Source organism: Heteronotia binoei, chromosome 18 (assembly GCF_032191835.1).
Source record: "Heteronotia binoei isolate CCM8104 ecotype False Entrance Well chromosome 18, APGP_CSIRO_Hbin_v1, whole genome shotgun sequence".
NCBI classification, from domain to species: domain Eukaryota; kingdom Metazoa; phylum Chordata; class Lepidosauria; order Squamata; family Gekkonidae; genus Heteronotia; species Heteronotia binoei.
In genome coordinates this window covers 35,058,856-35,082,595 of record NC_083240.1, presented here as the reverse complement: position 1 = coordinate 35,082,595, position 23,740 = coordinate 35,058,856, and the positions used below count along the sequence as shown (strand labels likewise).

Below are 23,740 nucleotides of genomic sequence, written 5' to 3'. Positions count from 1 at the left end.
CGGTCTCTATAGGGCCCTCCTCGCCATGTGGGTCGGAAGGGGTGTAGAGCCCAATTGCGGGTGAGCGAAAACGTCACTTCGGGCGGCCCTCCCCGTCCGTTTCCTCCTACGCCCCCTCACTGCCCTTGTCGTAATCTTTTTTTTTTTTTTTTTTTAACATCGGGGCCGGCCTCCGCCTTTTGCTCTTCAACAGGGAGCCGGAAGTGTCTGTGAAGGTGCTGGGCGACGCCGAGGGAGAGGCGGAACTTGGGGGCGCATGCGCAGAGGCGGGGAGCGGTCGAGCCGGCTCTGGAGGAAGGTGGAGAGGGAAGGAAGCGGAGCGGCGGCGGCGGCGCCATGAGGGCCGGGCGGGGGCTCCCACGGTGAGCGAGAGGAGGGGTCGCTGGCGAGGCTCCCCGCAAGGCCCGGCCGGGTCCTCCCCGACGAGGGGCAGCCGCGGGGTTCCTCCCCCGGGGGCCTGGAAACGCCCCGGGGCATCCAAGGGGACACTGGCGGCCTGGGCCCTCCGCCAAGGGGCCTCTGGGGACCGTGAGGGGGGGTTAATGAAAGGCCTCGAGGGAGGGAGACATCCCCCTTTCAGCCTCTCCACCCAGTCCAGCCTGGGGGCTGCATTCCTTCGCGGCTTCTCTCCCCCCTCTCCTGGGTGGGCGCAGAGCCCTCGCTTTCCCCCATACCAGGAGACGCACCTGGGGGGGCAGCAGTGGGAGGGCTTCTAATGGCCTGGCTCCACCGGTGGACCTCCTGATGGTACCTGGTTTGTGACACAGAGTGTTGGACTGGATGGGCCACTGCCTGATCCAACATGGCTGTTCTTATGTCTGGGGCAGTGACGCTCTGTATTCTTGGTGTTTGGGGGGGGGGGGGCAACAGTGGGAGGGCTTCTAGTGTCCTGGCCCCACTGGTGGACTTCCTGATGGAACCTGGTTTTTTGGCCACTATGTGACACAGAGTGTTGGACTGGATGGGCCACTGCCTGATCCAACATGGCTGTTCTTATGTCTGGGGCAGTGACACTCTGTATTCTTGGTGCTTGGGGGGGGGGGGGGGCAGTGGGAGGGCTTCTAGTGTCCTGGCCCCACTGGTGAACCTCCTGATGGCACCTGGTTTGTGACACAGAGTGTTGGACTGGAAGAGCCACTGCCTGATCCAACATGGCTGTTCTTATGTCTGGGGCAGTGACACTCTGTATTCTTGGTGCTTGGGGGGGGGGAGTGGGAGGGCTTCTAGTGTCCTGGCCCCACTGGTGAACCTCCTGATGGCACCTGGTTTGTGACACAGAGTGTTGGACTGGATGGGCCACTGGCCTGATTCAAGATGGCTTCTCCTATGTTTGGTGTGCTGGTTAAGTGTGCAGACTCTTATCTGGGAGAACCAGGTTTGATTCCCCACTCCTCCACTTGCAGCTGCTGGAATGGCCTTGGGTCAGCCATAGCTCTTGCAGAAGTTTTCCTTAAAAGGGCAGCTGCTGTGAGAGCCCTCTCAGCCCCACCCACCTCACAGGGTGTCTGTTGTGGGAGGAGAAGATATAGGAGATTGTAAGGCGATCTGAGTCTCTGATTCAGAGAGAAGGGCGGGATATAAATCTGCAGTCTTCTTATGTCTGGGGCAAGTGATGCGCTGTATTCTTAGGGGGGGGGGCAACGGTGGGAGGGCTTCTAGTGTCCTGGACTTCCTGATAGCTCCTGGGTTTTTTGGCCACTGTATGACACAGAGTGTTGAATTGGATGGGCCATTGGCCTGATCCAACATGGCTTCTCTTATGTACCCTTGGGCTTGGGCCCACACCACAGAGGGGGTGCAGATGGGTGGCAGCTCTCAGGGCGGGGAGCTTAAGGAAGGGGCCTGAGGCCTTGTTTGTGGGGCCAGGTGAGGGAGTGCCACCCATAGTTCTTGAATTGGGAGGGTTTCTTCTCTTTCGCTAATGCTTCTCCTTGGGGGAGGGTGTTTGCAGGGGGGGACTTGCAAAGAAGACTTTTCTGAACCATATTTTAGATCTGTGGGCTGCCCCACCCACCCAGCTTTTGCCTGCCTGCGATCTTTGGCATAACACATGTTCTTCCTGGAGCTGATCCATTGATTTCAGTGCCTTGCAGCCAAGGGCTTGGAGGCCCCTCTAAAAAGCAGGAGTGTGCTGACATCGCGTCTGCTGTGCTTTTTCAGCACACCTCCTCCTCTGCCCGAACTGTGCCTGGAGGCAGGACGTCAGATGCACGGAGGTAGGGCCCAGTCCTTTATCAACCTGGCAGGGGGCTGACCCAGCACATGCTCCTGGCTTTTGGCACAGAGATGCTTGACAGGGCTGTGAATTTGGGACGGAGTTGAAAAGAGGCTTTTGCTGAGTCTTCTGTAAAACTGAAGAAGATGCTTTGTGAGACTGAAAGGACAGTCCCAGTTTGCTTTTCCTAAATCTTGGCGGATGTTCCATTGACCCTGTTTCGGAGTCAGCCCTGGCTTCATTGCTTTTTTCATGGAGCTAATTTAGCTAGTGCTGAGATTACATTTAGTCAGTGGGGGCAAAATATACTTTTTTTCCCTGCTCAAAATATTCCTGTATAAGATTAATTTAAGAGGAGGCGGGAGAGTCTTTGAGGCTGAAATGGGTGGCATTCCATGGCTGCTTGCCTGAGGGGAACTGAAGGAGCTCTAACCAAACTTCCATTCTGGATCTTGCTGGCTGTTCTTTTTGCTTTTGGCTTTGCAAACCAGTTCAGATTCTCTTCTTCACCAAGTAATATATTTTAAGGCTATGTGCGTACTGCCAGGGGTCGGCAAACTTTAGAATTGGATCCCTTGGGCTCCTGGACATTGAGTTCTGTTATGTAGAAAGTTTTAATAAGTTGCTGAGAATTAATCAAGATTCTTCTAAGCCAGGTGTGCAACCAGGTGCAGGAGGGAGTTCTGCCAAGGGTAGCAGTTGTCCCTGCTTGTTTGGTATTATGATGACTTTCCTGTCCTTTCCAGGTGTATTGGTGGAGAGACTATCATGGTGTACAGTGCTAGAGAACACGCTCCATTGAGTGTTGCTGGGAAGATTCAAGATGTCACGGGAAGTCTTGATGCTGAGGGGTTGAGTCCTTCAAGAGGGGATTGGATAAGCATATGGAGTAGAGCTCCATCAGTGGCTATTAGCCACAGCTTGGAACTCTCTGTCTGGGGCAGTGATGCTCTGTACTCTGGGTGCTGAGGGGGCACAGTGAGAGGGCTTCTAGTGTCTTGGTTCTGCTGATGGACCTCCTGATGGTTCTTGGGGGTTTTTGGCCACTGTGTGACACAGAGTGTTGGACTGGATGGGCCATTGGCCTGATCCAACATGGCTTTTCTTGTGTTCTTGTTAATCGTCATTTAACATGAGCAGTTAGGCTCAAGAGCGCTCCTTAGTAACAATATCAGTGTAGTGATCTTTACAGATGAAATCTGAAAGGTGTCCTGCTTAGGTAAGGACATCCTAAATGTCATACCCCAGAGTTTGCCGCTGCTTGCATGATCATTTCTAGACTGAAAACTGGCAAGTAGTCATGTGCATATGGCTAGTTTTTAGACACCTTAAATCAATTTTTTTAGGCGTATCTGTGCTCCAGGATGTCCACACATTTGGGTATCCATGACATATTTCGCAATTCGGAATATTTTCCCCTGCCCAGGTCATATCACTGTGATTCTCTCTGGAGTTCTTTTGATCACATTTGCAGGAAATGTGCATTGGTAAGACCTGATTTTTCCTAAGGAAGTGCATGAAGCTACGGTGTCTTTGTGAATATTGGTGAGTGCTTTTGGATACTGATTGGCATCTGCCCACTGGCCAGAGTTGGTGGTGGGGGAGAATATTTTTAGATACCAGTGTCAGAGTTTTAGAAGCTCTGGGTAATCAGGATTCTCTTCTAATCTTTGCCCCAAAGTATAACTTTCAGAAAGTTACAGTTCTCTGTTGACTTGTGATGGCTGCCTGGCTTTCAGGAGCTGCAGCTCTTTGCAACAGCATGTTTTAAACCAGCAGTAGATTGTGAATTCTTTGGTACAGGCCCACAGGGTCTTGTGGGAAATTCAACTTTTTATAGTTTGCTAGGCACCTTTAAAAAAAAAAAAAGTTGGCCTACTGGGTACCAGTGTTCCCTCTAAGCTGTGGAGTCTTGTGAGCAAAAATCCTACTTTGTGAGCTGCTGGCATTAAAATTGTGAGCTGCTGCATCAATTATTGTGCTCTGGGGCCATTTTTCCCGAGCAGAGACAAAAACGTGCGAGCTGGAGGCTGAAAGATTGTGAGCTGGCTCACGCTAACTCAGCTTAGAGAGAACGCTGCTGGGTACCTAAACTGGGCGTGCCTGTCAGCAGATTTCAACTCCCCCTTGCCTAACATATCGTAGGTGAGCCTGGGATCACAGCGGGCAGCAGACCAGAGCACTGCTTCTAAGTTTTCAATTTGTAATGCAAACACTCCTTGACTTCGTTGCCCTTTGGCTGAGCTCCTTCTACTATGACCAAAGGCCTGTGGAGCAAGGAAGTCATTTGAGGTTTGTAGGCTGAGATAGGCAAATAATAAATATCTAATGGACCTTGGCTTGCAGCAAATAATAAATGGTGGAATTGGCTCCAGTAAATATCACTAGAAGAAATGTAGGATGCAAGCGAAATAGTTTGGTTCCCTTCCCTCCCCTCGCAAAAATAAGAAATGTGTATTTCTTGTTGGCTCTGGGTTGTTTTTTTTTAACAAGCCTGATAAACCAGCTTCACTGAAAATTCAGTTCCCTCTTTTTCTTTGTTATGTTCTGAACCTCTGCTTGTTTGCATAATATAGAGAAGTGGATAGGCTGTTAGACTAGGATCTTGGCAATTTCAGTTTGAATCCCTCCTCTGCCACAGAAGATCACTGGGTGACCTGAGGCCAGTCACCCTCTCTCAGCCTGCCCCATCTCACAGGGTTGTTAGAATAAAATGGAGCATGGAAGAACAATGTTATAAGCTCCAAGAGCCAGCTTGGAGTAATGGTTAAGTGCAAGGGCTCTTATCTGGGAGACCCCGGTTTGATTCCCCTCTACCAGTGTTTCCTCTAAGCTGAGTTAGCGTGAGCTAGCTCACAGATTTTTAGCCTCCAGCTCACACATTTTTGTCTGAGCTCCGGAAGGAGGACCCCAGACCACACTAACTTATGCAGTGACTCACAACTTTGATGCCAGTCGCTCACAACTTTAATACCAGTAGCTCACAAAGTAGAATATTTGCTCACAAGACTCTGCAGCTTAGAGGGAACGTTGCCCCGCTCTCCCGCATGCACCTGCTGATGTGACCTTGAATCAGTCACAAGTTCTCACAGAGCTGTTCCTCTCAAGAGCCGTTTCTGTCAGAGCTCTCTCAGCTCCACCTACCTCACAAGGTGTCTGTTGTGGGGTGGGGAAGGGAAAAGGAGATTGTGAGCTGCTCTGAGACTCCTTCAGGTAGTGAAGGGCGGGGTAAAAATCCAATCTCTTCTCTTTGGGTCCTCATTGGGAAGAAAAGCTGGGCATAAATATAACGAAAAACTCAGGAATAAATTGCGCTTGGTGTAGTAGAAGTTCGTTTAGTGTTCTTGAGTTCAAGCTAACAGCCCCTGCATTTTTATTGTTTTGAAAGCCGAAATAGTGGTTTAACAAGAATAAGTCACCTCTAGGGAATGTCCAGAAAGTATGTCACATTTCTAAAGACTTTTCTTGTCTCTCCTCCCCCTCTCCTTTCAGTCCAATATATCATCTTACCTTTGTCACAGCTTTTCTGTTCTTTGCCCTTTGATGCATGATACTTTTTTTGCGAATGGTCCCAGGGGAAGACATTGAACTCATTTTGTCGTCTGTCACACCAGTTATTGAATCACACACGCTAAGTAATCATTGGGTTGCATGCAAAGCAAGTTGGCAACAAGTGAAGAATGGCTAGGTACCAGAATGGTGCTATTAGGGCTGGGGGGAAATCTCGGGGGCCTGTGAGCATAGCCACCCTTACAGCAGCCCCTTTTAGTGAAACTCTAAACATCTCTTTGGTCAGTTTGCTTTCTGGCTTGAACTGCACAGTTCATTTAATATTTTGGAATCCTGAAGGACCGGTTTGGCTGAAGGGACAGTCTAGAAATAATATTTGGTCAGCGCGGTCTGCTAAGCTTTTCTGAAATTTAGCATTTCCAGCCTCCTGATAAAAGACTCTGCATGGCTTTTTAAGTCTTCTTGCTTATCCATGAATAGAAGTTGGTCTGTTAACAGTTGTGATTTTTTTTTAAGATACCTTATCTCCAAAGAGCACTTTCCATTTTGGCAGAAGAATTCAGTTCACATTCTAGGTATCACACCTGAATTGCCCAAGGTCGTCATTCAGCCTAATCACCCTGCATGGACTTGAACATACCCCAACATAATTTCCGAAGCTGTATCCTGGAGGGCAAATTCTGTATCTTCAGGTGAGGCACGCTTGCCTCCCTGATTTGATTTTGAATGAGATATTCCTGTTAGGTCTTTGGGAAACCCAGAATTCTCACAAAGAAAGGAACAAAGGTTTAAGTATAATCAGTAGAACCGACCAAATGGTGCTTTTGATAAGGAATAAATAGCCTGTTCCTCCTCAAAGCTAGTTCGGCTGCGTTATCAGTTTATTTTGACTCGGGGTAGGCCAACTGCTACGCCACAGGCAGCTTTACTTAAGCGCTGTTGTCTTGGATAAAGGAGCTTGTGATCTCTGCCCGGGGCTCCAGCATGAAAAGTCTTCCTGTCTTTTCCCCTCATGTGATTTGTGAAAGTTCAGATGAACAGGAGAGACATTGCAAATATTTCCTTTTCTGGCAAGTTATGTGTCTCCCCAAGACAATGGGTGGGTGTAGCAAATGCCAGGGCCATTCTCTGCTCCCAGGGCGGTTTTGTTGGGTTGTCTTGGTGTGTGTGGGATTGGGTGCAGATGGGCCCTCCTTTCTCCTTTACTTGGACCTGGGTGTTCCTGTTCTGAATATTGGGGGGGGGGGCTCTTTGATGCTGTTGTTCACTTGACCCTGGGTGTGGAAGTAGAAGTCGGCTGTGAACTTGCTCACTGCCTAGCTTATTGCTTGTTTTTACAAACATTTATTTGCCATAAAGTCTGCGGAATGGCCAAGGTGGTATGCTTCGGGTGCTTCTCCCCTTGACTTTTCAGATAGGTTATTAATTTTTGGAGAGCCGGTCTGGTGTAATGGTGAAGCGTGCTGACCCTTATCTGGGAGAACCGGGTTTGATTCCCCTCTCCTCCACTTGCAGCTGCTGGAATGGCCTTGGGGCAGCCTTAGCTTTTGTAGGAGTTGTCCTTGAAAGGGCAGCTTCTGGGAGAGCTCTCTCAGCCCCACCCACCCCACAGGGTGTTTGTTGTGGGGCAAGAAGGTAAAGGAGATTGTGAGCTGCTTGAAGAGGACTTCAGATTTATACCCCGCCCTTCTCTCTGAACCAGAGACTCAGAGTGGCTTACAATTTCCTATATCTCCTCCCCCCCACAACAGACACCCTGTGAGGTGAGTGGGGCTGAGGGCTCTCACAGCAGCTGCCCTTTCAAGGACAACTCCTGCGATAGCTATGGCTAACCCAAGGCCATTCCAGCAGGTGCAAGTGGAGGAGCGGGGAATCAAACCCGGTTCTCCCAGATAAGAGTCCGCACACTTAACCACTACACCAAACTGGCTCTCCTGAGACTCTGAGTGGAAGGCGGGATATAAGTCCTATATCCCCTCCAATAAAAGCGTTCTTTCTGCTTCAGAATGGCCTGTGGGCCTGAAAGGCTTGGTCAGCCATCCTCAGGGCTCCTTGAGTTCGTGCACAACTTCAAGCATCCTTTCAGGCCCATCAGTAAGGGAAGTGGAGATCCCTAGGGTGCAGGCCTGCAGTGCCCGTTGTTATGTTCTGCAGTCAAGTTCCACACACACCCTTTTCCCCTCCAAGAAGCCGAACTTGGGTATGCGTATAGGAAAAGAGTGGCGATCAGAATTGCTGTACTTGTCAGTACCTGCCTTGCTTATTTGGGGGTGGTTGAGTGCAGACGGCTCCCTCACAGGAGCTGGCTGAAAATCAGTAGTCTAGGGGGTTACTGGTGCTGCCGCAGTGTCGTTGGAGCGAGCTCTTCTTGAAAAGGAGAGGGGCGTACAATTTGAAAATCTCTGAGGAAGCCTTCCTGTGTGCAGAGTGCTATCAAGTCACAGGTGATTTATGGCAGCCTCACAGGTTTTTCAAGCCGAGAGACAAACAGACGTGCTTCAGCCATTGCCTGCCTCTGTGTAGCAACCCTGGACTTCCTTGGGTGGTCTCCTATCCAAGTACTAACCAGGGTCAATCCTGCTTAGCTTTTGAAATCTGACAAGTTCAGCTTAGCCTGGGCCATCCAGGGCAGCAGAAGTTTTATTAGTCTGCACTAATTAACACTGGGGGGCTGTCTGACTTGTGGGTTAGACGCGAGATCCCCATTTGCCTTCGGTGAGAGAAAACTGCGATAAAGAGGCCAAATGGGTCATAGCAGTGGATGAACACAAGTCGGTTCTGAAGCTGGGAGTGCCACATTTCAGTTGCAGCTGGCTTGTGGGCTGGCCCCTTATTTAGATTCTGCGGTCCTATCCATACTGCCATATTACCTTTAAAGCCCTATATGGTCGAGGACCTGCCTACCTAAAGGACCGCCTCTCCCCATATGTACCCCGGAGAGCACTGAGGTCTGGTTCCCAGAATTTATTAATAATCCCTGGGCCAAGAGAAGTTAGGTTGAAGGCCACTAGGGAGCAGGCCTTCTCGGTGATAGCCCCCCGTTGGTGGAACGACCTTCCAGAGATGGTGCGAGCCCTGCGGGACCTGAATCAATTCCGCAGGGCTTGCAAAACATTTCTTTTTCAGTTGGCATTTGAGACAGAACCTGATTAACTAACGAACAGACGCTTAGCCATCTTATGTACATCAGGATTACATCATTTTAGCACCTATTTTTATATGTTTTATCTATTTTAATTAATTTATTTGTAATTGATATTTACTGTTATGTTTTATGTGAATCATGGGACTCCCATGTCTGTTATACTGTTTAATGTGAATCATGGGACTCCCATGTCTGTTAGCCGCCCTGAGCCCGCCTGGCGGGGAGGGCGGGATATAAAAATAAAATATTATTATTATTATAACATTCAGAGTACGTGGGGCTCTGGCATTTCCAGTTTGGTGTAGTGGTTAAGTGTGCGGACTCTTATCTGGGAGAACTGTGTTTGATTCCCCACTCCTCCACGCGCAGCTGGTGGAATGGCCTTGGGTTAGCCATAGCTCTCGCAGGAGTTGTCCTTGAAAGGGCAGCTTCTGGGGAAGCTCTCTCAGCCCTACCCACCTCACAGGGTGTCTGTTGTGGGGGGAGAAGATAAAGAAGATTGTAAGCCACTCTGAGTCTCTGATTCAGAGAGAAGGGTGGGGTATAAATCTGCAGTCATCTTCTCCTCCTCCTCCATTGGCATAAAATGTGGCAACAATACTTGTCTGAGGTCAGCCCCTTCACTGAAGACGTGGGTCACCTGTTTGCTTCTATGCCCCATTCAAAGTGCGAGTTGTCACATTTAAGTCCACCTCTGGTTATACTCCTTTGCACCAGCTGTGGTCTTCAGACAACCTTCTCCTTGAGATGTCTTCTCTCAGGGCTGTCTGTCTGGCCAATGGGGGTCTGCTTTTTCTGTGGCAGGACCTGCCCTTTGGAAACATTTACCAGCATGCACGCAGAGGGCACCCTCGCTTCCAGGTTGGTGTAGTGGTTAAGAGTGGCAGACTCTCATCTGGACAATTGGGTTTGATTTCCCACCCCTCCTCCCCATGTAGCCAGCTGGGTGACCTTGGGTCAGTCACAACTCTTTCAGAGCTCTCTCAGCCCCACCTACCTCACAGGGCGTCTGTTGTGGGGAGAAGAAAGGAATGTAAACCACTCTCTGTGACTCTTGAGTGGAGGGTGCGGTATAAATCCAACCTCCTCCTTCTAGAAGGCACGAAAAAGCATCATTTCAAAAGAGCATGGGGGTGGAATGTCTGGCCCTACTGTTTTTCTTGCATAGTGCATGTTATATCGGGCTTTGTTTGTCTCCTGTTGCTTTGTTCGCCCTGTTGTGCGTAAAGCAGGTTGGGAGACATTTTTATGAATCATTGGGATCTTTTGGTCAAAAGTCTATAGGGAGGAGGTTATTTTGAATGGAAAATGGAGGAAAACTGAGTGGGAAGGACAAAGCAGCTGCCTTACCGCCTCTGCTTCGCCAGTTGCGATGGTCTCAGAGTACAAAGACACAGAGCAGTGAAATGAATACCACTAGAATGGATCGTTTTGGGTTCAGAGTGCAAGAAGGCCACGTTCAGTTTTCACAGAAGAGCTCTGCAGACCATAAAATGGCAGGAGAAGTCTTTCGGTGTGTCGATGGAACGCAATAAGGGGAGGTAAAGGTCCGGGCATGAAAGTACGTAGTGCGTGTCTAAAGACAATTTTATTATTTGCTTATGTCTTACTATTTTCTCACATTCTCCAAAGCTGCAGTTCTCTAAGTAGCTCTCCGCTGATTATTCTTGGCTACACCTGCACTTTTTTTCCTGCTGAGATGGTCTCTATGTAGGGTTTTTTTACTGTCTTTAAATATGATGTGGATGAAACACACCAGCGGGGGAGTCAAAACGGGATTGTGCTTTGCCACAGATGTGGGAGTCTTCTACGTCGTGGAACTCTTGGCTTGTAGAAGCTACAGTGCGGCCAGGTGCATATTTTTTTCTTTTTAAACGCAGAGTGGTTTTACAGAGGCAGAAACCTCTGCTCTGTTACCATGGAGTTCACACTTGACCCGGCTGCTGTGCAGGCAGACCTCAGCAAAAGCGATCTAAGCCAATCTCCTTATTGCTCAGCCCGCGAAATCATCTGGCCTGGAAACTTCCATAGGTCTTCTCATGTGGCCAGTTGCTGTTCTAAGCCTTCCCATGTAGCCAAAGCTCTTTGCCTTACCTTTTTTTTTTTTTAAAAAAAGAGGTTTTTTTATACCCTGATTTTCTCTACCCTAAAGAGTCTCAGAGCAGCTTACAATTGCCTCCCCTTTCTCTCTCCACCCTGTGAGGTAGGTGGGGCCGAGAGAGCTCTGAGAGAACCGGCACTGGCCCATGGTCAGCCAGCTGGCTTCATGTGGAGGAGGAGGAGAGGGGAATCAAACCTGGCCCCCTCGATTAGAGTCCACTGCTCTTCACCACCACGCTGTACTGGCTCTGTTCTACCTTTCAACTTCAGGAAGACCCTAGTCCCCTTGGCTTTTCAGCTTTCCAGTCAACACTGACAGTAAACTCCGTTCAAAAAGAAGTTGGAAGCCACTGGAAGATCTTTGGCCCCCAGAGAAATGTGTTTGTTGCAAACCCGTCTTAACAAACCGTTTGACAAGTTCTGAACCATTTGCAATTTCAAAGAAAAGACTTCCTCCAATAATGTTATTTGTCATTTACAATGGGTATTAACTGAAGCATGAACGAGTATAGCAAAATCATCCTTTTCTTAGGGAGGGATGGTGGCTCAGTGGTAGAGCATCTGCTTGGGAAGCAGAAGGTCCCAGGTTCAATCCCTGGCATCTCCAAAAAAAGGGTCCAGGCAAATAGGTGTTAAAAACCTCAGCTTGAGACCCTGGAGAGCCACTGCCAGTCTGAGAAGACAATACTGACTTTGATGGACCAAGGGTCTGATTCAGTATAACACAGCTTCATATGTTCTTGGGAGGGCTGTAGCTAGTATAGTGCTTTATTGCTATGTCATGGCTTTTCCCTGTAACATTCGTGGAAGGTGCTTCATGCTTTGGACCACGTGTGGGATCCAGCAGCACCTCCAGACAGGCCTCCTAAGGGGGGGGCACAACACCATCAGTTTAATGTTGCCCCCACAATCAGGTAAACTACCTAACGACAACATCTTCATCTTCGGCATCAGTTTATTAAGCCTTATCCATACCATTGCTGACTCCAGCCACATGTTCAGTACTTCTCCTGCCACAGCAGACTTAGATGGAAAGGAAAAATAGAGTTGAGTTGAGTGTCATCTGAATACGGAGGTCACCTTTCCTAAAACCTCTGAACAATGTCTCCCAGCATTTTTTTGGAGGATATGGGACAAATAAAATTGCATAGAACAAAAATTGTGCTATTCACCATGAGAAGCGGTACTGCATTCCAGAACTGACCGGCCCTTGTCAGGTTGTGTAAATGGGACCACAGTGCCTCCACAACCAGGTATTGAAGAATCCTGGCGTGGCAGCTCATCTGAGAGAGCCCACAGTTCAACAGGGCCACGTTCTCCCATTGCCCTGTTGGTGCCAGCTATCCAAAGACATCGTCAGCCCTTTACATAGGTTGGGAGCCAAATTTGCGGAACGGGGTTAATTACTTCATCCAGACATCCTGTTCTGTAGTTCCCTCCTTTTCTTTGGCACAAGCCACCGATTGAAGATTTATTCGATTCCTTTCTTACCTTTTGTATCTCCACAAAGACTGATGCAATGGCAGAAAAATAGACATGATGTCATCCCTTCTGGCATAGGGACACCTAAGCCCTCATGGGTGATAGAGACGGTGCTTGCGGATCACGGGACAGTGGAGGGCAAAAAGGGTAAGTAGTTCTAAGGCCTCCTGAGCAAATACCAGGTGGGGTGCCCTCTCTTTGTTAGCGGAAAGCAACAGCTTTACTGCGCTCCTAAGACGAAGAGGAAGATGAAATGGCCATTGAGGGAAGATTGCAAAGGCAAAGTGCTTTATTCCCCAATTAGCCACCCAGTTGTTGTTCCTCGAGATGATGATTGCTACACCCACTGTGCATCATTCCCAAGGAGAAAGAGCTCGTTTAGTTCTGTTCTAGAAGGTCAGCTCAGTGACTCCTGTTGCAGCCGAAAGAACCAATTTATAACATGTATTAGCCACCTCTCCACCTTGCAGAACTCAAGGCATCTTACAGTGTACATAAAGGAACAATTTTTTTTAAAAAAACACACACAGAAAACCAGAATTTAAAATCAGCCGTTAGGACTACTAATCAGTAGAAAACGAAATTAGTCAAATGCAGTTCTAAATAAAACCGAGTGTTAAAGGCTCGCGTAATTGTTGCAGCATCCGCCTCTCTGAGCCAGAGCCAACCCCGCCCCCCCCCCCCCCCCCGTGGGATGCTCGATGCCTCCCCAAGCACGTCCCTCTCTCCTGGCCTAACCCATTTCATCAAAGGGGCTGTGAACCAAGCCTAGAATAATCATGCCTGAACCACCGTGAGCTCTTTCAAGGAAGGGCGAAAGAGAAAAGGGCATTGAGTTCCAGTTTGCTGGCGAAGCAAGAAAGGTCACAGTCCCTCTTCCAATTTTAATTTTTGACCGATGAAGCTTAGAAAACTGCAAAAGGTCCAGGGGTGACCTATCAAAGGGAAGAGCCCGCTGACGTGATTGGAGCAGCCAGGCGTGTGTTCGCAGGCGAGCTCTGAAATTTTGGAGCCCCGTGAGTGAAGGTTGGGAGCCAGTGAGCCAGATGCTTTTGGGCAGCTGCACACAACTCTTTGCGATGTGTTGAAGCGTTTCCTTGTTCAGCCCACTTCGAGGACAGCTAAAACGTTCTGGTGCTCTTCTTTTCCCACCTCCACTGTATAGCAGAGACGATAAAAGTCCTCTCCCCTGCAGTAGTGACAAAAGGCATTGGCAGCTGGAGGGAGTTACAGTTTGATTTTGCGCTTTCTGCCCCTCCTAATGTGTAATGTGCCAGTGCTTTCAGTTTCTCTTCTTGTCATTGTTTTTGGTTCCCCGGGCTCTTTTTCTGTACAGCTTCATAGAGCCTTGAATTTTTGAGTTTCTGTGCTCTCTGTGTTCTGTGTTGGGGGCGGGTGGTATACATTAATGAACTGCTGCTTGAACTCCAGTGAGACTGGAACTTGGGGGCTGATGTGCCAATCAGTTTGGTGTCGTGGTTAAGTGTGCCGACTCTTATCTGGGAGAACCGGGTTTGATTCCCCACTCCTCCACTTGCAGCTGCTGGAATGGCCTTGGGTCAGCCATAGTTCTCGCAGGAGTTGTCCTTGAAAGGGCAGCTGCTGTGAGAGCCCTCTCAACCCCACCCACCTCACAGGGTGTCTGTTGTGGGGGGAAAAGATATAGGAGATTGTAAGCCGCTCTGAGTCTCTGATTCAGAGAGAAGGGCAGGGTATAAATCTGCAGTTGTCTTTTTCACCTGTTTGGATATTACAGGTGACTACCAGTTATTTGAAGAGCTCCGTGGCGCAGAGTGGTAAGCTGCAGTACTGCAGTCCAGGCTCTGCTCACGACCTGAGTTTGATCCCGGTGGAAGCTGGGTTCAGGTTGACTCAGCCTTCCATCCTTTCAAGGTTGGTAAAATGTGTACCCAGCTTGCTGGGGGGAAAGTGTAGATTACCAGGAAAGGCAACGGCAAACCACCCCATAAAACGTCTGCTGTGAAAATATTATGATGCGACGTCACCCCAGAGTTGGAAACAACTGGTCCTTGCACAGGTGACTACCTTTACCTTTTACCGGTTATTTGGCTGGATAATCGATAGTCGGCTGATAATATTCAGCTGTCCTGCATATCAACCCTAAGTTTCCATGCTTGAATGAAGGGGCTCATAAGCAGCCATTTTCCTGCTTGCTTGTTGTGAGCCAGTCGCCTCTTAAGCAACTGGACAAGGAAGACTTTTTCTGCAGGCCTGGAAAGAGCTGATGCTGCTTTCTCTAGTGGCTTGATGCATTACAGATGCTTCCGAAAGGATTGTGCAAAGTATCATGCAGCCTGCTCAAGAAGCCCACATGTTTTTCCTGCTTATAGAGGGAAAGGAAAGGTCCCCTGTGCAAGCACCAGTCGTTTCCGACTCTGGGGTGACGTTGCTTTATCAACGTTTTTACGGCAGACTTTTTACTAGACCGTGTCCTAAAAGCAGAGGGAAGAGCCACTGGTTGTTATGAAGTTTGCTTGCCTGGTTGCGATCCTGACTTGCCATGGGTGATCAGGCTCCTGTCACTTTGAGCTGTGCACGTTAGTAGTGGCCAGTCAGAAGAGAGGGTAGGGCTCAGAAGAGAGCCAGTTTGGTGCAGTGGTTAAGTGTGCGGACTCTTATCTGGGAGAACCGGGTTTGATTCCCCACTCCTCCACTTGCACCTGCTGGAATGGTCTTGGGTCAGCCATAGCTCTCTTATCTGGGAGAACGGGGTTTGATTCCCCACTCCTCCACTTGCAGCTGCTGGAATGGCCTTGGGTCAGCCATAGCTCTCGCAGGAGACGCCCTTGAAAGGGCAGCTGCTGTGAGAGTCCTCTCAGCCCCATCCACCTCACAGGGTGTCTGTTGGGTGGGGGGGGGAGGAGGTAAAAGGTGATTGTGACCACTCTGAAACCCTGAGATTCAGAGTATAGGGCTGGATATAAATCTAATACCCTCTTCGATTTATGCTTCCACCTAGTGTTGGAGAGAAGGGGTACCTCAATCATTCCATCCGTCTCACAAGGTTTCCAGGACTGATGAACTACAAGTCTCCCCCCCCCCTCACCTTGTTATAAACCCTTTGATATTCAGAAAGCTAAGAAAAAACCTTTAACATGAAGTTTATCCAGAGATGTAGAAGTTCCAGGAATTTTAAAGCTGTAGGGAATATAACATGGGGGGGGGCGGTGTTAGCGCAATATTGTTCAAGGCTAAACTTCTCTTGCATTAGGAATATAAAATGCACCATTTAAAAATAACATTTGGCAGATTCATTGAATTTAAATGCTTAAATTCCTTAGTTTTCTGTAAGTAAAATTGTGCATATATCCAGTACTAGAGACAGAGAGAGCACTGAAAACTGCTGCAGCCTTCGTTACCTTAGCATGGGGGTCCCCAATGTCTTTTGAGCCTTTGGGTCCCTTTGGAATTCTGACACACCGTGGTGGGCACAGCCAGAAAACTTATCTGCTGCGTCTTGCCTTCAGTCACACACTGAAGGTCCTTGTGCTGTGATGGCATCTGCCGTTTAAGCAATTAAAAAAAAATCTGCCCAGCCAGTCAGATCTCCCATAGCTAACCAGAAGCCAAGTTGCTGCACAAACCCAGCTGGCACCGCCCGCTTCCTAAAAACACTTTGGACGGGCACCATGGCACTGATGGACATCATGTTGGGGAGCCCTATATGTATCTTTGTTTTGGCTGTCTGAGATAAAGAAGATAATATAGATTTATATCCTGCCCTCCAAATATCAGAGTCTCAGAGTAGATCACAATCTCCTTTATCTCCTCCTCCACAACAGACATCCTGTGATGGAAGTGGGGCTGAGAGAGCTCTTACAACAGCTGCCCTTTCAAGGACAACTCCTGCGATATTTATGGCTGACCCAAGGGCATTCCAGCAGGTGCAAGTGGAGGAGTGGGGAATCAAACCCGGTTCTCCCAGATAAGAGTCCGCACACTTAACCACTACACCAAACTTGGCTCTCGGATGTAGGAAAAATAAAAGTTGAAAGTAGACCCCCACAGATTGTGTAATAAAAGAGAGCATACTTGAACAGGACAGAATGGCCTCATACAGGAACAATAGGACTACCAATGTATTTTGGGTATCGAATGAAGCTTTGTAACATCGAATGTTTTGATAGTGTTTGAAATTAAGCGTTGCCGTAATAGATCTATCCTTGAGAATGCTATGTATGTCTGCAGTATAAATGGCAGCTTGCTTTTTCTGACCTTGTAGATTCTTGTATAAAATTTTCCTACTTGGTATTTTATGCGAGTAAACTTTTGGGTTTTAGTTAAGATGCAATCAATATATGACTCTATCCCATTTCCAGTAAGAGAAAACACAGCTTGCAGTTCTTTTGTGAAGCAGCACCTTGAAAGATCTTTCTAATCCTTCCTTTATTTCTCTCTTCCCGCTGGGGCTGCTTTGTTCTGCGTTATTGGGCCTGTGAGGAATTTTGCAGGCTAACACTCTTTAAGCAGTGGATTAGACTAGAAGAAGTTGGCACTGTACTTCAAGGCAGACTTTGTTAAAAGCCTGGCGTGTTGCTTACCTGAGCAGTCTCAAATGAGTTTCAGTTCTTAAGGTTGGTAAAATATAATCTTGTTGTCCATCAGATAAGCGTGACACTAAATCAGGAGCGAGGCTGCGAGTGCAGCCGAATTCTGGACAAGCTCAGAAAAGCAAAATGTTGGTCAGGATACAGCTTCCCAGACTCTCAGTTGCAACTCCCCCCCCCCTCCCAAAATCTGTCTTTAAGGTGTCTGATAAAGGAGCTCAGAGTCACATAGAACATTTTTGGCTTCCCAGAATCTCAGCTCCCCAGCAGCACCAGTCTTTAAGGCAGGGGTGTCAAACTCATTTGTTATGAGGGCCGGATCTGACATAAATGAGACTTTATCGGGTTGGGCTGGGCCATGTTGGGCCAGGCCATGTGTGTACCTATTTAAGATTAGGTAGCAGAGATATAAACTTTATAAAGGACACAGGCAAACACAAATGTTTTTTTTTTAAAAAAATAAAACTTAAAACATGCTTAGAAACATTAGCACTCATTGGTCTTAAAGGTGCTTTCTTTGTATTTCTCCCCTGGGATCCAGGGAACTGAGCAAAGGAAGCTCTGGCTCTTTCCTGCCTTCCCCAGGGGACCAGGAGGGGGAGGAGCCTCAACCAATAAAAGGAGGACAAGCTTGGCTCAGTAGCTCTGCTGTGCGATTGAGAGGTCCTGGAAAAACAAGCTCTGCCTTCCCCTCCCTTCCTCCCCAAGGGAGAAGCCTCAGCCAATAGAGACAATAGCTCCTGTGCAATTGAACAAACCTTGCAAAGCAAGCTGTTATGCAAAAGGAAGCAAGAGATAGGGAAAAGGAAGCAGATGACAGCCAGTTGCTCAGGGGCCTGATAGGAGCCTTCCAGGGACCTGATTCGGCCCCCAGGACACATGTTTGACACCCCTGGTATAAGCCTTTCTTCAGATACAGTGAAATGCATATAGATTTCCATGCATATAGCTAGAGAGTGGGCAGCAAATTAGCATACAGCATAATGAAGATATTTAATTGATGCAAGGACCAAACAGGAGTAACAAGTTTAGGCTACCATTTGTTTGGGTTTAATTCTGGGGAGGGAAACATAGTGAAGGCAATAAATATCTCAGAATTGGAGATTGATGAGCAGATGTATCCTTAACTGTGGAATGCTGAGAATAATTAACTGAGACTCTGCCATTCTGCTTGTATCTGCTAGTAACTGTGAAACAACTTGCTGTTGAACTTGCCTTAACATTTCCTTACTAGTGCTTGCAGAAGTGGGCATATCCCTAAATCTGTTATTTATTTGTTAAATTGAAATTTCAAACTGCCCTCCTCTGTGAACAGGGCTTAGGGCAGTATACATCAATAAATATAATTCACAGTTGAAAAATAATAACATTCATAACATACTGTTTGTCTGTAATCAAAGATGGTGGTAAGACTGCCAGAAATATGCTGGGGTTTTTTTGCTGTCAAGTCATAACCAGTGTTCCCTCTAAGCTGAGTTAGCATGAGCTAGCTCACAGATGAGCTAGCTCACCAGCTGTGCAAAAATAAAATGTGTCTTTACTGCTGTGACCTGAACAATGCAACAACAAAGGGCAATGAAAGCACGCAATGGGATGGTTGGTGGATGATTAAAGATTAGTTGGGGCTTCTTGGGAAGGGGAGCCAAGAAACCTGGCTTCCTTTTTGTGGTTAAAACATTTTTTATTGGTAACATATGGCAGTTATATCTAATACTAATAAAATATTAATAATCACTTAATGCCTTCCCCATACATTACCCTTTTCCCTCCCCCCTCCCCCAGTCTTTATAAACATTGGTAACATAAGGTAACAATATCTATTCCTGCATCCTTAATCATTTTTCACCACCATCCCCTATATTACTTTCTAATTACCCTCCCCCCGTTAACTTGGCTCCCGCTGATGATAATAATTCAAAATAATAATATTTAAAGGTACTCTATTCTAATCAAGAACCAATATTTATACTCTTATCTTCTTCTAAAACTTAATCTTAATCTTAATCATTATCAAAAACTACTAACATTTAAAGATATACTTAACTACTAAAACCAAAAATTAATATTCTTCTTTCTTCTAAGACTTAATCATTATCAAAAATTGTCCAATGTCCTTTTACTTTCCACTCTTTTTCTGCATATCTTCTAAATTTTTTCCACTCTATCTTAAAAACCTCCAAATCATAGTCTCTTAAAGTTCTTGTTAATTTGTCCATTTCACTCCATGTCATAACTTTTAACTATCCAATCCCATTTTTCTGGTATTTTTTCTTGCTTCCACGACTGTACATACAATGTTCTAGCAGCTGAGAGCATATACCATATTATAGTTCTATCTTCTTTTGGAAACTTTTCCATTTGTAATCCCAAGAGAAAAATCTCTGGCACTTTCTTGAATTCGTACCCCAAGATCCTAGAAAATTCTTGTTGAATCATCTGCCAATACTGTTTTGCTCTTTCCCAAGTCCACCACATATGGTAAAAAGAGCCTTCATGTTTTTTACATTTCCAACATCTATCTGACATCTTATTGTTCATCTTTGCCAATTTTTTAGGAGTCATATACCACCTGTACATCATCTTGTAACAATTTTCTTTTATACTCTGACATGTTGAAATTTTCATAGAGTTTTTCCATAAATACTCCCAAGTATCCATCTGTATTTCTCTATTTACATTAACTGCCCATTTAATCATTTGAGACTTCACTACATCTTCTGTAGACCATTTTAACAATAATTTATATACTTTTGAGGTTAATTTTTCATTATCTCCAAGCAAGACATTCTCCATTTCAGTTCATTCTCGTCTAATTCCTACAGTTTTAATATCATTTTCTACCAAACTTTTTATTTGCTGCATCTGGAACCAATTGTATTTATTATTCAGCTCTTCAGCAGTTTTTAATTCTATTTTGCCACTTTGGATTTTTAATAGTTGATTGTATGACAGCTGCTTCTGCTGGTACTATTCATAACCTGGCTTCCTTTTGACTCTGACTTGAACGTAAAGGTAGCACCAGTCGTTTCCTCTGGGGTGACATCGCATCACAACGTTTTTGCGGCAGACTTTTTTACAGGGTGGTTTGCCATTGCCTTCCCCAGTCATTTACACTTTTCCCCCAACAAGCTGGCTCCTCATTTTGCCAATCTCAGAAGGATGGAAGGCTGAGTCAACCTTGAGTCGGCTACCTGAAAACCGAGCTTCCACTGGGATCAAACTCAAGTCGTGAGCAGAGAGCTCGGACTGCAGTACTGCAGCTTTACCACTCTGGCACTGACCTGAACGTACACAGGGCTAAAAATTGTAGTGTAGCCCTACCCACTTTAAAGCCTAGCTTAAGTCTGTAACTGTCGGAGCGGGAGTAGCAGAGTGAGGGAGATGACTTGCCCGACACAGGGCTTCAGGAAAGAAAATCAGGCAGACACGTGCAACTAGTGCCAAAAGGTGTATTAACATATATACACAACAAGTGCTCTCTTGTGCAGTCTATACAATATCACCTCCACGGACAAAGTGCTTCGCCTAACCACCATCTCACAGGGAGAGACCTGTGTGATGCACACACAGATCATATATAGTCCAAGCAGCCAATCCTGGCCATGCTGACTCAGCAGATTGCATCACTTGGCTTCTGCCGGCTCAAGCCGGTCTGCTGATCAGGTCACTGTGACCTAGCCTGGCAGCTAGATCACCAGCTGTCATACTGTAGCTGTCAGACTGGGTTTATGTAGATTCTTGCTCCAACACACCTCCTAATCTACTTAAACCCAGTGCACCAAAACACTTTACACAGTTTACATACATGTCCACCAGCAACATTACAGTTCATATTTACGTAGCTCGGAACCCTTTCCGGAATTCGTTCAGGAACTCATCATGATTGTAAAACACATCATCGTGTTCCTGTTCAGCCAGCTCTTTCAGACGCTTGGCTTCAGCCTCCTTCTCCCTTGCCTCGCACTCTGCCACCCAGGCTTTCCATTTCTTAGCCTTTTCTTTTAACATTTCCTCTAATCCGGGTGGGTCTGGATTGACAGTCAGAGTGACATAGGGACACTTGTACCTAGCGGGACGTTGGCCTTTGGTGGACCTGGCAGACACCCGTGGCCCTGTGCTTGGACCAGCTTTGTCTTCTTCGGGTTGCTCTGTTCCCACCTCCTGGGCTGGTTGCTCTGCCCCTGTAATTGGGTGTTGAACCTCCTGACTCTCACACTTTACCTCCAGTTCCTGCATTTGAGGCTCTGCCTCCTGACTCTGCTCGTCGGGCTCTGTGCCAGCATTCGGCTCACCTTCTCCAGCCCCACTGGGTGCCACCTCCTGGGCTGGAGTTCTGGGCTGCGCTCCAACATCGTTATCGCTACTTGGCAGCAGGACAAATTGTTTCTGCAAGGAGTGCAACCTTGGCCAGCTGCTTTCTTCATTGAACTGGGCACTCTTACTAAGTGTTATCTTGCATTTGCTATTGCAGAAACGATAACACCTGGCCCTTGGCTTGTAGCCCAGAAAAATTAGGCTCTCTGCCCGGACATCCCCCTCCCCGCTACTCGTGGAGTGGATGCCAACCCGAGCCCGTGACCCAAAGACTTTTAAAGAACTCAAATCTGGGGTCTTGTTCAACAGTAACCTGTAAGGCACATTTTTCACAGTATTACACCAAACCCTATTTTGCAAAAAAACAGCTGCATGTATGGTTTCTGCCCAATAGGTCATTGGCAGTTGTGCATCCTCTAACATGCAATACATCACATTCTGCAATACAGCCCCATGCCCATTTTCTCGGGGCGTTGCCGGGTTCGTCAGACGGTGGGCAATGCCCTTGTTCTCCAGCCAACGTTTCATCTGGTTAGATAAGAATTCCCCCCCTCTGTCGGTTTGTACAGCTAGGAGATTAACCCCTAATTGTCTCTCCACTGTTTTGACCCACTTGGTGAATGTCTTATACACCTCAGACTTATGCACCATGGTGAAAACCCACGCGTACCTCGTGTGGTCGTCGGTGGCCACCAAGCAGTATCTCCTCCCCGACAGACTCTTTGGCAATGGGCCAATAACGTCTAAATGGACTAGTTCCAGGGCTCGTGTGCTTTCCCTTGAGCTTTCTTTAGCAACAGCACACGCCTTGCTTTTGGTCTTCTTGCAGACCTGGCAATCCAAGTAACATTTGCAAGGATTTACTTTCAAACTAGGCACAAGCTCCAGGGTTTTCTTTAACGCCCTAAATCCGCAGTGCCCAAGTCTCCTATGGAGCAAATGTATACAATTATTGTGCACAGGCTCATTCGACACCTGAGCCACCTGGGCACAATCACTCTGGACCACATACAGTTTACCTTCCCTCTTTCCTGTCACAAGCAACTTTCCCCCACCTCCCAGGATTTTGCAGCAGGTTTTCTCAAATCTCACCTGGTATCCCTGGTCAAACAGTGTGCTAACACTCAACAGGTTAGACTGCAGTGAGGGTACATACAACACATTTTGCAACATACATTTCAGTGCAGGAAATTCCACATTGCCTGAGCAAACAGAATTGGCAGTGGTCCCATCAGCCAATCTCACATACTTATGCTCAGGACTGTCAATGTTTTTCAACAACTCCTTCTCGCAGCAGAGATGGCTCGTTGCCCCGGAGTCTAAAATCCAAGCAGACCCTGTGCTCTCTACTGCAGACGTGACCAGCCGGGTTGCTTCCTCACACGGGCTGGCGGTCCTCCGCTCTCGCCGCACACGCCCCCGCCTCTTCTCCCTCTCAGGGCAAGCTCGGAGCAGGTGCTGCGACGACCCGCATCCATAGCAGCGACGGACTGCAAACGCAGTCGGCTCCACTTCCTCCTCCTTCGGACGCCTGCCAGCAGCAAAAGCTGGCTCATTCTTGGCTGTCTTCCCGGACACACCGATAACAGCACGCTGCCTGGCCGACACCCCCGGACAGCTCACGGCCGCAATTCTCTCTTGGAAGTCAAGCAGGTGGGCACAGACGTATTCCATGGTCAGGGTCGCTACGTCCACCGTCTCCAGAGAAGTTATCAGGGGAGTGTACTCAGGTGGCAACGACGACAGCAAAATGTACACTCTGTCGTCTGGAGCTACAGTCTTGCCTCTTGCCTCCAGCTCAACGAAACAGTCCGTTAGCCGTTTGATGTGATCTTTCACACACCCTCCAGCCGGCATAACGGTGCGGAACATCCTCCTTGTCAAGGCCATGAGGGAACCAGCAGTGGTGCTAACATGCACCGCACTCAACGCGTCCCAGGCAGCCTTGGGAGTGTCCTTCCCTCGCACATAAACCAGCTGGTCATCTCCTATAGATAGCACTATGTTGGCCAGTGCCTTATCCGATAACACAGTCTCGGCAGGAGATAAGTCAGCAGGGGGGTTACTCACGAACAGCCATTGCCCTTCACGCTTGAGGTAGTGTTGCATTCTCAGGCTCCACACCGCGTAGTTGGCTGAGGTGAGCTTCTCAACGGCTACTCCAAGCTGTTGCTGAGCCATCGTGCCGACTCCTCCTCACAGCTGGCTGCCGACGTCCCTCTGGCTCTCAAACAGAGAACGGTGGTGCTTCTGTGTCCTTCGCCGGCGTTCCTCGCCTCCGGCTCTTTCCGAACTCACAGTCAGCTCAACTCTCAACTCTCTCCTCCGCGCAGCGGAACCGCCCTGGGCCCATAACCCTGTCGGAGCGGGAGTAGCAGAGTGAGGGAGATGACTTGCCCGACACAG

The 23,740-nt window shown here is 47.8% G+C and overlaps 1 protein-coding gene across 2 annotated transcripts in view; it reads left to right on the top strand.

Moving 5' to 3' along the window:
• Positions 1-136: 136 nt before the first annotated feature.
• FAM222B (family with sequence similarity 222 member B) overlaps positions 137-23,740 on the top strand; it is a 45,614-nt gene continuing 22,010 nt past the window's right edge. The window contains exon 1 of one of the 2 annotated variants that reach the window (XM_060258831.1): positions 137-362. The gene's annotated coding sequence lies outside the window, so the exon portion shown is untranslated. The remainder of the gene's footprint in view (positions 363-23,740) is intronic. The other variant, XM_060258832.1, reaches the window with a different exon arrangement.